Raw genomic sequence first — 12,393 nt, 5'->3', positions numbered from 1 at the left:
CCCTGCCACCACCCTGTGCACACCCACCTCCCCCCGCCAATCACCATAAAGCAGACGAGGCTGGGGGGGTCAACTGATAATCTCAAAACAGATTTATAAATTCTGAAGAAAGATCGTAGTGTTGGGTGGGATTCTCTGGCCCTGCCCTGCCACTGGGATCGTCCGGTCCCGCTGAAAGTCAATCGGCTTTTGGCTGAGCCGCCGAATCTCCCGCAGCAGGTCCCACCAAAAACGGGGCCGGAAAATCCCGGCCATTAACCCTGTTTCCCTCCACACAGATGCTGCCAGGCCTGCTGAGTGTTTCCAGCACTTTCTGGTTCTATTTCAGATTTCCAGCATCTGCAGTATTCTGCTTCAGTGTTGATAGTTATTTTTTTGTTGGGGTGGGTATTAACAGAAATGGAACCAAGGTGGGCGGTTAGAGTTAAGGGACAGATCAGTCATAATCTTAATCTAGCTGTGGAACAGGCTCAATGGGCTGAAAGGCCTCCTCTAGTTCTGATCTTCCTTCCTGATGACTCTTTACAGAATTTTTACAGTGTGCCTCAGGGTGGGGATTTGATTATTGCTTCCCACTTCCCTCCCCCCTGCCCCCCACCTTACGGAAAAGTGAGTTGAACACCTATCGAGTTTACCTGCTGACGGTGGCTGACACTTCTATCTCTGAGTGCGAAAGATTTGGGTTCAGGCCCTATGTCAGGGGTTAAGTACATGAGAAATAAGGTTTAACACTCCCAGTGCAGCACTGAGGGATTGCTCCATTACCACAGGTGCTATCTTCCAGAAGAAACATCAAATTTATCCCAATGTTTTTTTTATATTCATTCCTGTGATGTGAGAATGGCTGGCTAGGCCAGCATTTATTGCCCATCCCTAATTGCCCTTGAGAAGGTGGTGGTGAGTTGCCTTCTTGAACCGCTGCAGTCCCTGTGGTGTAGGTACACCCACAGTGCTGTTAGGGAGGGAGTTCCAGGATTTTGACCCAGCCACAGTGGAGAAATGGTGAGATATTTCCAAGTCAGGATGGTGAGTGGCTTGGAGGAAAACCTCTGGGTGGTGGTCTTCCCATGCATCTGCTGGCCTTGTCCTTCTAGATGGTAGCAGTCGTGGGATTGGAAGGTGCTGTCTAAGGAGCCTTGGTAAGTTTCTGCAGTGCATCTTGGAGATGGTACACACTGCTGCTACTGTGCGTCGGTGGTGGAGGGAGTGAATGTTTGTGGATAGGGTGCCAATCAAGCGGGCTGCTTTGTCGATGGTGTCGAGCTGCACTCATCCAGACAAGTGGGGGTATTCCATCACACTCCTGACTTGTGCATTGTAGATGGTGGACAGGTTTTGGGGAGTCAGGAGGTGAGTTATTCACTGTAGGATTCCTAGCCTCTGATCTGCTCTTGTAGCCACACTATTTACATGGCTAGTCTGGTTCAGCTTCTGGGCAATGGTAACTCCCAGGATGTTGATTGTGGGGGATTCAGCATTGGTAATGCCATTGAATATCAAAGGGCGATGGTTAGATTCTCTCTTGTTTGTCATTGCCTGGCACTTGTGTGGTACGATTGTTACTTGCCATTTGTCAGCCCAAGCTTGGGTATTGTCCAGGTCTTGCTGCATTTGGACGTGGACTGCTTCAGTATCTGAGGAATCGCGAGTGGTGCTGAACATTTGCAATCATCAGCGAACATCCCCACATCTGACCTTATGATGGAAGGAAGGTCATTGATGAAGAAGCTGAAGATGGTTGGGTCTGGGACACCTTTTTAATTCGTTCAAAGGATGAGAGCGTCACTGGCTAGGCCAGCATTTTTTGCCCCATCCCTAATTGCCCTTGTTCAGAGGGCATTTAAGAGTCAACCACATTGCTGTGGGACTTGAGTCACATGTAGGCCAGTCGGCAGATTTCCTCCCATAAAGGTCATTAGTGTACCAGGTGGGTTTTTACAACAATCGACAATGATTTCATGGTCATCATCAGACTTTTAATTCCAGATTTTTATTGGATTCAAATGTCACCATCTGCCGTGGTAGCATTTGACCCTGGGAGTCTGGAGTACAAGTACAGTGACAATACCACTACACCACTGCCTCCCAGAGGAACTCCTGTAGTGATGTCCTGGAATTGGGATGACTGACCTCCAACAGCCACAACCATCTTCCTTTGTGCTAGGTATGACTCCAACCAGCCGAGAGTTTCCCCCTGATTCCCATTGACTCCAGTTTTGCTAGGGCTCCTTGATGCCACACTCAATCAAATGCGGCCTTGATGTCAAGGGCAGTCACTTTCACCTCACCCCAGGAGTTCAGCTGTTTTGTCCATGTTTGAACCAAGGCTGTAGTGAGGTCAAGAGCTGAGTGATCCTAGCGGAACCCAAACTGTGCATCAGTGAGCAGGTTATTGCTAAACAAGTGCCACTTGATAGCACTGGTTATGACCTCTCCTATCACTGTACTGATTATGAAGAGTAGTCTGATGGGATGGTAATTGGCTGGGTTGGATTTGTCCTGCTTTTTGTGTACAGGACACACCTGGGCAATTTTCCACATTGCCAGGAAGATACTAGTGTTGTAGCTGTACCAGAACAGCTTGGCTAGGGGCGCGGCAAGTTCTGGAGCACAAGTCTTCAGTACTATTGCCGGAATATTGTCAGGACCCTATTGTCAGAGCCTTTGCAGTATCCAGTGCCTTTAGCCGTTTCTTGATATTCATATGGAGTGAATTGAATTGGCTGAAGACTGGCATCTGTGATGCTGGGGATCTCCAGAGGAGGTCGAGATGGATCATCCACTCGGCACTTCTGGCTGAAGATTTTTGGAAATGCTTCAGCCTTATCTTTTGCACTGATATGCTGGGCTTCTCCATCAATGAGGATGGGGATATATATGAAGTCTCCTCCTCCAGTGAGTTGTTTAATTGTCCACCACCATTCACGACTGGATGTGGCAGGACTGCAGAGCTTAGATCTGATCCATTGGTTGTGGAATTGCTTAGCTTTTGCTGTTTGGCACACAAGTAGTCCTGTGTTGTAGCTTCATCAGGTTGACACCTTATTTTTAGGTTTGCCTGTTGCTGCTCCTGGAATGCCCTCCTGCACTCTTCATTGAACCAGGGTTGATCCCCTAGCTTAATTGTAATGGTAGAGTTGGGGGATATGCTAGGCCATGAGGTTACAGATTGTGTTTGAGTACAATTCTGCTGCTGCCAATGGCCCACAGCGCCTCATGGATGCCCAGTCTTGAGTTGCTAGATCTAATCAAAATTTATCCCGTTTAGCACAGTGATAGTGCCACACAACATGATGGAGGGCATCCTCAATGTGAAGACAGGACTTTGTCTCCAGAAGGACTGTGTGTTGGTCACTCCTAGCAATACTGTCATGGACGGATGCACCTGCGACAGGCAGGTTGGTGAGGATGAGGTCAAATATGTTTTTCCCTCACTACAACAGACCCCGTCTAGCAGCTGGACTCAGCCAGTACTGGTGCTATTGAGCCACTTCTTGGTGATGGACATTAAAGTCCCCAGCCAGTGTACATTCTGTGCCCTTGCCACCCTCAGTGCATCATGGAGGAGTGCTGATTCATCAGCTGAGGGGGTCAGTACATAGTAATCAGGAGTGGGTTTCCTTGCCCATATTGAGGACTCTCAGGGCAACATACCACTGTGCCACCACCTCTGTCCTGTTCCATCAACAGGGATGGTGGTGTCTGGGACATTATCTGTAAGATTATGATTTCATGAGTATAACTACATCAGGCTGTTGCTTGACTGGCCCATCCAGTTTCATTCCTTATGGGCATTGTAATTTTGATACAACTGAGTAGCTTGCTAGGCCATTTCAGAGTCAACCACATTGCTGTGTGGCCAGGAGTCACGTGTAGGCCAAACTGGCTATCAGACTTAGTTCCAGATTTTTATTGAGTAAATTCAAATTCCACAAGGTGGGATTTGAACCTGGGTCCCCGGAGCATTACTCTGTGTTTCTGGATTACTAGTCTGGTAGCAATACCACAAGACTACTGCCTCCCTCTGGAGTAACCTGCATTTATCTAGCAGTTTTAATATAATAAAACATCTCAAGGTACTTCACAAGAACAATTATCAAACAAAATTTGACATTGAGCAGCATAAAGAGATATGGTTACCAAAAGCTTGGTCAAAGAGGTAGGTTTTAAGGAGTGTCTTACAGGAAGAGAGAAAACAATAGAGAGGTTTAGGAAGGGAATTCCAGAGATTATGGTCCAGGCCATTGAAAGCATGGCCAATGGTGGAATGATAGAAATCAGGGATGCTCAAGAGGCTGGAAATGAAGGAGCACAGCGATCTCGAGGGTCAGAGACCTGGAGGAGGTTACAGTGACGGGGATGTATATTTGCCTAGTCTAGTAACTCCCACGCTACACTGTGAAGGAGAACAGGGAAATCTCCCAGGGTTCCTGGCCAACATTCCTCCCTCAAACAACCACAGCAACAACAAAAGAAAACTAGATTAACCGTCCATTCATCTTTTTGTGGGATCTTGCTGTGCAGCAATTGAATATTGTGTTTGCCTTCATAACAACAGTCACTAATCTTCAGGACAAGTCATTATGTATGAAAGGCATTGCGATGTTTGAGAGCTGTAATCAAAATATTCAGCCCAGCTGGAGGCCATTTGGGCCACTATGTCTGTGCCAGCACTTTGACAGGGCAATCCGATTGGTCCGCACTACCTTGCTCATCCCCCTAGTCCTTCAACACATTCATCCAGTGTCCTTTTCAAAAGTTACCATTGAATCTGTTTCCACTGCCCTCTCAGGCAGTGCATTCCAGATCTCAACAACTGATTATTTTGTCTCATCTTAAACCTGTCTCCCCTGGTTACCGACTTTCCTGCCTGTTTCTCCTTATTTACTCTGTCAAAACCCCTCATGATTTTGAACAGTTCTGTTGAATCTCCCTTTATTAACATGCGGCAATCGTCAGATCTGGGGCCAGCTGTTTTCTGACGCTGTGAGAGTTGACTTCTCAGTCAAGGTTCCTGTGACAAAGCCTTGATGAAGCTGTGGGAACTTTGTTTTTCTTGTGCCTCTTGAGGACATGTCAAGAGGAGGTCAGTGTTTGTACTGGACTCGTTTTTTTTTAAAAGCAAAATAAAAAACACATTTCAGTGGGGCACTGGGCATTGGTGCTGGAAGAAGTATCAGAGTGAGGTTATATTCTCTGGGATCAGTTAACAGTAGATCAGAACCACTGCGCTCTTGAATTTCATCTGCAAGAAACAATGGTTATGGGCAGTGCCCACTGAAATATCAGGACTTTCTTCTGGGGAAGGCTAATTCTCGTCAGCCATGGCTCAGTGGATAGCACTCATGCCTCTGAATCAGTTGGGTCGAGACCCCATTCCAGAGACTTGAGCAGTAAAATCTAGGGTGACACTCCCAGTGCAGTACCGAGGGAGTGCTGCACTGCCCGAGAGTCAGTGCTGAGGGAGCGCTACACTGCCTGAGAGTCAGTGCTGAGGGAGCATTGCACTGCCCAAGAGTCAGTGCCGAGGGAGCGCTGCACTGCCCGAGAGTCAGTGCTGAGGGAGCGCTGCACTGCCCGAGAGTCAGTGCTGAGGGAGTGCTGCACTGCCCGAGAGTCAGTGCTGAGGGAGCGCTGCACTGCCCGAGAGTCAGTGCTGAGGGAGCGCTGCGCTGCCCGAGAGTCGGTGCTGAGGGAGCGCTGCACTGCCCGAGAGTCGGTGCTGAGGGAGTGCTGCACTGCCCGAGAGTCAGTGCTGAGGGAGCGCTGCACTGCCTGAGAGTCAGTGCTGAGGGAGCGCTGCACTGCCTGAGAGTCAGTGCTGAGGGAGCGCTGCACTGCCTGAGAGTCAGTGCTGAGGGAGCGCTCCACTGCCTGAGAGTCAGTGCTGAGGGAGCGCTCCACTGCCTGAGAGTCAGTGCTGAGGGAGCGCTGCACTGCCTGAGAGTCAGTGCTGAGGGAGTGCTGCACTGTTGCAATCCCATCAGCTCCCTCATTTGAACCTAAATGATTCTGCGGTCACTATTTCAAAGAAGGGCAATGGGATTTGCCCCATTAGCCTGGTCAATTCTGCAGCCAACATCACTAAAATCTGGTCAGTATCACATGGGATTTTTTTGTGGGATCTTGCCGTGTGCAAATTGGCTACTATGTTTCTTACATTATAACAGCGACTACCCTTCCAAAATACACCATTGGTTGTAAAGCGCTTTGGGATGAGTTGAGGTTGTGAAAGGCGCTATATAAAAGCAGTTTCTTTTTCCGTTTTAGTCTGATCTCTTCATTAAATACAGTCAACATTCTGCAACGCTACTCAAATAAAAACAAGATTATCTCTAATCCTGCTACTGCCTTTCCCTTTTAACCTTTCCTTCCAAATCCTTCTGTGTTGTTCTCTGATGTTTCCCATTTTCTTACCTCACTTTCTCGCTCCCCTTCATTGTAGTGTCGACCTCACTATTTACATCTGTCTCTTTCTCTCTCACACTCGCTGTTACACGCTTCATCTTTGAATTTTCTGTATTTTTCCGAAATCTGTTCCCACGTGTTCTTATTCATCTCTCTTCCCCTGCAAAGAACCTACTGACAGGAAAACAACATTCTGGGAGGTCTCACATAAAGCTCCAGAAATGTATGGTAACCAGAGTTAGCGATCCGGCTACTAAAGTACAAGAGGGAGCAGCTGGCTGGGCTGAAAGGACTGACCCCCTCCTTGAATCACCCCTGGGTCCAGAATTTAGAGTGCGGTAAGTCTTCTACACCAAGACATCATTTTTAAAGAGAAATGTGCAACTATATAGCGCCTTTTATGATCACTGGATGTTCCAAAATTCTTTACAGCCAATGAAGTACTTTCTGAATTGTAGACACTGCTGTAATGTAGGAAACGTGGCAGCCAATGTGAACAGAGCAAGACCCCAGCGATGTGATATTGACCAGATAATCTGATGTTGGTTGAGGGATTGAGGGATTAATATTGGCCAGGATCATTAGGGGAGAACTCCCCTGCACTTCTTCAAAATAGTGGCCATGGATTCTTTTGCATCCACCTGTGAGGGCACATGGCACCTCAGTTTAACATCTCATCTAAAAAACGGCACCTCTGACAGTGCCGCACTCCCTCAGGACTGCACTGGGATTGTCGGCCTAGATCATGGCACCCAAGTCACTGCAGGGACTTAAACTGTTAACTTCCTGACTCGAGGGGGAGAAGACTGCTGAACAGAGCCACCGCCAACACCGAATCTGGTGACTTTCATCCCAAACTACGATATGCTGAGGTTGTCCCGCACCATTTTGCAATTTGGGTTTTAAAATCTCCAACCCATACATCAGCTGTTCAAAGTTCTGTCCGACCAAAATGTGGAGGAGGTTTGGGATGTTGCTCATTTTGCGGTGAGTGTGAATCCTATTATTGTCAGAGTCTGATTCTTTGAGAATGCTATTGATGAGGTTGTGTGGGAAAGTTCAGTCAGAAGCCTGGAATGGCCCGAGGGCTGGAGAGGAGAGACTGCCTTAGTTTTTAAATTTTCACCCTTCTTTTTGCATCCCTCCAGGGCACTCAGGCCTCTCCATCTCCGTAACCTCTCAGCCCCACAACCCTCTGGGGGGTCTCTGCACTCCTCCAATTCCTGCTGTTAAGTTCCTGGTGGAACAGTCTTGTCCCAGAAAAGGTGGGAGGGCGACTCACAAGAGCAATAGGAGATCTTACTGCCCGCCCCCACCTCCTTATTGCTGCCTCCTTGTACAATAGAGTGTAAATCTGCCACCCCACCCCCAATTACCCACCTGATGGTGCTGATAGGAATGTATATAGAAGTACATCAAATTTACAGCACTGGGTCAGGCCATTCAGCCCATCTGATCCATGCCAGTGTTTATGCTCCACATGAGGCTCCTCCAACCCTACTTCCACTTACCCTATCACCGTATCCTTTTATTTCTTTTTTCCTAGTGTGTTTATCTAGCTCCCCTTAATGGCATCTCTGCTATTCACCTCAACCGTTCCCTGTGGTAGCGAGTTCCACGTTCTCACCACTCTCTGGGCAAAAAAGTTTCTCCTGATTTCCTTATTGGATTTATTAGTGACTACCTTATATTTATAGGGCAGGGGGGTGGGAGGTCTTGTGGCACAGTGGCTAGTGTCCCTGCCTCTAAACCAGAAGCCCAGGTTCAAGTCCCACCCTGGGACTTGATGGCCAAGGAAGGTGTGTTCATAACATGGCCAAACAGACCAACCCGTAAATCCTTCTAACATACACCTGTGGCAGGCAGTAAGAGTGGGAGAGTTTCCTGTTCAGTCACTTGTAGAAGACAATGGCAAACCACTGCAGTACCTCACCAAACATAACCATGGATCAACACATGGAAGTCCATAACATAAAGGCAAAATGCTGCAGATACTGCAAAATGCTGCGGAAGTCCATGGTTGCTGATGCCCTCTAAAGGCATGGTACCTGAAGTGCAAGAGAGAGAGAGCTTTCAAATTTGTGGTCCCTAGTTTTGGTCTCCACCACAAATGGAAATATCTCTGTCGACCCTATCCAACCCTTTCATAATTTGAAGACATCCATTAGATCACCCCTCAGGTGTTCTCTTTTTGTAGATAAAAGTGTCCCAGCCTATTCAGTCTTTTCTGATAGGTGTAACCACTCAGTTCTGGTATCATCATTGTGAATCATTTTTGCACCTTCTCCATAACATGGAAATCAGAACTGTTCACAGTCACTCCTAGTGTGGTCTAACCAAGATTCTTTGAAGTTAATATAACTTCTCTAGAAATGAATGCCAGTATTTGGTTTGCTTTTTTCTTTGGCCTTATTAGCCTATGCTGCTAGATTTGGGGATTGTGTATCTGCACCTCCACATCCCTTTGTTTCTCTGTTCCAACACATGGCTGGAGGAAATGCTTTGATGTTGAACATCCTGAGGGAGAACTCCTCGGGTTTTCCTGTCTCCCGCTGTTTCCGGGGTGAGAGTTCCAATGATCTTCGCTCAACTGTCATAGATTGGGAGAATCATTGCCCCCTCTTTAACACTTAAATTCCTGATCTTTGAAGCACTGTGGCTCCTCCAGGGCCCATGAGAATAACTCAAAGTTTCACAACCACGTAAAAGTAGTTTCCTTAAGGTGGTCCCTGAGCTAAGAATTTGTGTGTGTCTTTGCAGCCCCCTTTTTAATTTGCGAGTGGTTCAATTTAAAAATGACCAGCAGCAAAGCTTTAGTCTTAAACAAGATAAAGGTTCATTTATTTCAAGTCTACTGCAGTAAGTTACTTATGTCAAAGTAATGAAGTTACTACAGTAACTAAATACATACAAAGATTAAATGCAGACAAGGATAAAAGATACTTATAAAGATTAAATCCAGTTGAGTCCTTTAAGATCTTGTTGCAAGTCTGTAGCTTGCAATCAGTTAGTTGTCTAGAGTGAAGGGATGAAGTTGAAGAGTTGTGTTCAGCAGCTGTGATGGTTTCTGTAGTTGATTAGTCAGTGTTTACCTTTTCAAATGGACTCAGCAGTTCAAGCAGGGTTTGGGAGAAAGAAGATTTCTTGTTCTTTACTTGTTCCACGATTACGACACCTGAAGATGGTTTAGATTCTTTTCAGCAGAACAACATTTGATTTCTGGATATCTTCCTTTTTGCTCTCCCTTGGCCAAGAACCCTCTGTAATAATGTCTCTCAGAGTTCTTCCAGGTAGCTCTGCACACGTGGCTTTTGTAGTATGTCTTTATCACAACCAAAGCAAAATGGCCGCTATGTTAAATTCAAATGAGCCATCATTCTGCTAGCCAGGGAAAATAATTATTTTAAGGTCCTTTGAAGCCCCGCTTTGTCTCCTGTTCTCTCAGTAGCTAAGGAGTCAGGAGTCACCAGACCTTTAGAAGATTCGGTGGACAGCCCTGGAGGAGTCTTACATTTCAATGAATCTGTGATCAGTTCTGTAGATAACAGAATCTGACAAGGTCTGAACAAACACAGAAGAGTGCCAAGATGTCTGTCCATACCTCCATTTTGAAAGGGGCTTTTAAATTCAATTTAAAAGTTTGAAAGCAAAAATATACCTTTAAGCCAGTTGCCCTTAAAGTCTAAATTACAACTACACGTTCATGATAATAGGAACGGGGAGAGGCCATTCAGCCACTCAAGCCGATTCCACCATTCAGTGAGATCATGGCTGCTCTGTATCTTAACTCCATCTACCCACCTTGGTTCCATGATCACTCTTGCCCAACAAAAATCTACCCAAATTATTAATTCACCCTCAGACACAACAGCTTTTTGGGGGAGGGTGTTCCAGATTTCCACTACCATTGGTGTGAAGAAGTGCTTCCTGTGGTTACCCCAGCTCTAACTTCAGGTTTTTGCTCCCTTTTTCTGGATTCCCCCCACCCAAGGAAATAGCGTCTCCTTCTCTCTGTTAACAATCATCTCAAACCCCTCAGTTAGGTCACTCCTTTAATCATCAATATTCAGGGGAATACAGACTTTGTCTGTGCAGCCCATCCTCATCATTCAACCCGAGATGCCCTGACCTTGTGAAAGGCTCTATGTAAAAGCAACTTTCTGTATTTTTTATCCAGTGGGTCATGTGCTCTTGGGGACTATGGATGCTGCCCTGACACTGACCTCTAGGAGTTGCAAGAAAGCAACCTGGTGTGACTGTTCATTCCAAATTAATCCCACCTCCAGGATAAACCGTTGAATTAGTTTTTCTGTGTTTGGCTAAATTTTTTGGGATTGAAAGTATTAAATGCGTGAAATATCGGGGAAGAATACAGATAAAACTGGCCAACTCCTGTAGATGATACCTGATTGATTCCACATGCAGAATGAATTAAAAGACAATGGAGAGATCCCACACACTTCATATTCATTTCATGTGCCTGTGACATTTAAGCAGACAGACTGTGTAGGAGGTTTGCTCAGAATGACTGTGCCAGAAGCACTATGAGGAAAGGTCACTCAGTTCAAATCTCAATCAGAAATTGCCCGTTTTGGGGTTTTAACATAAAACAAAGCCTAATAATGCACCCACCCCTTTTACAATGTATCCATGGCTGTCTATTAATGACCCCTTATTGCCCAGACAGCGACCCTTTGAGGGAGCCCCGATTGACAATCTGTGCCACTCTGTATGATCACTGTTGAGTGTTGCATTCTGTCATTGCAGCTGAACTCAGTTATTATCATTGATTTGGCCACATTTCTCACTTGGGATAATTCCCTGTGTGATTAACAGTGAAAGGGTTATTGATGAGTGAGCTGAGTAATTAAGACTGTGTTCTTCAAGCTTCAGAGCTGAATTAGTAAAGGTATTGAACATGATGAGATAATTGGTGGCTCAGAGGGCAGTGCTCTTACCTTCTGAGTCAGGAAAGTTGTGGGTTCAAGTCTTACTCCTGAGTATAAATTCCAGGCTGATACTTCCGTGCAGTACTGTGCTGTCACAGGTGTTGCTTTTCTCTAGAGACCCTAAATTTAGGCCCTGTCTGCCCTCAGGTTAAAAAGATCCCATGGCACTATTTTGATGAAGGGAAGGGGCAGGGGGAGGGTGGTGGTGGTGGGGGAGGGAGATGGTTCTCCCCGGTGTCTTGGCCAATATTTACCCCTCAGCCAATGTTACAAAAGTCAGATAATCTGGTCTCCATCACATTGCTGTTTACGGGAGCTTCCCCTGTGCAAATTCACTGTCACATTTCTCACATTACAGCAGTGACTACACTTTAACAGTACTTCATTGGCTATCATGTGCTTTGGGATCCCCTGAGGTCGATATTATGAGGAGATATTAGAGACAGGTGAGCAAAACCCTGGTCAAAGAGGTGGGTTTTAACCTGGCTAATAGGTTCAGTCGATGGATGTTAAATACCCGGTAATTTGTAAGAAGATGAATAGGTGTTGGGTAGTGATTAGTTAATTACAGTTAGACGTGTATATAAAGAAGAGTCAGCCAGCACTGGCTGTCTGGGGTTAGAGTGGAGAAGTAAGCTCTGTGACAAGTAGTAAACAGTCGCCACCAAATCATCCTAATCTCAGTGTCATCTTCTGAACCAGGCTTGGCAAGTCCACTGACACTGGTTATGTTTAGGGATAGAATTCCAAAAGCTTAGGCCCCCAGGCAGCTGAAGGCACAGCCAACCAATGGTGGAACAATTAAAATCGAGGAACAACTGGAGGAATGCAGATAGTTCATTGGGGTTGTGGGGCTGGAGGAGGCTAGAGGGATAGGGAGGGGCGAGGCCATGGAGGGACTTGAACATGAGAATTTGAATTTAAAATATTTCAGGATTGGAAATACTTCTGGCTTGCCCTCCAGGTGCTAATGCAGAAGTCTGATCCAGTAAAGTGGGCAGCGCACTGCCTGGCGTAATGGAGGTTGTGACACCCA

General features: G+C 46.3%; 1 protein-coding gene across 2 annotated transcripts in view; it reads left to right on the top strand.

Annotated features, from left to right (window-relative positions):
• lamc3 (laminin, gamma 3) overlaps positions 1 to 12,393 on the top strand; it is a 107,399-nt gene that overhangs the window by 12,353 nt on the left and 82,653 nt on the right. The gene's annotated exons all lie outside the window — the stretch shown is intronic.

This window comes from Cetorhinus maximus, chromosome 10, assembly GCF_964194155.1.
Source record: "Cetorhinus maximus chromosome 10, sCetMax3.hap1.1, whole genome shotgun sequence".
NCBI lineage: Eukaryota > Metazoa > Chordata > Chondrichthyes > Lamniformes > Cetorhinidae > Cetorhinus > Cetorhinus maximus.
Note: the sequence above shows the minus strand (reverse complement) of the source record. Positions and strands in the feature narration are given on the sequence as shown.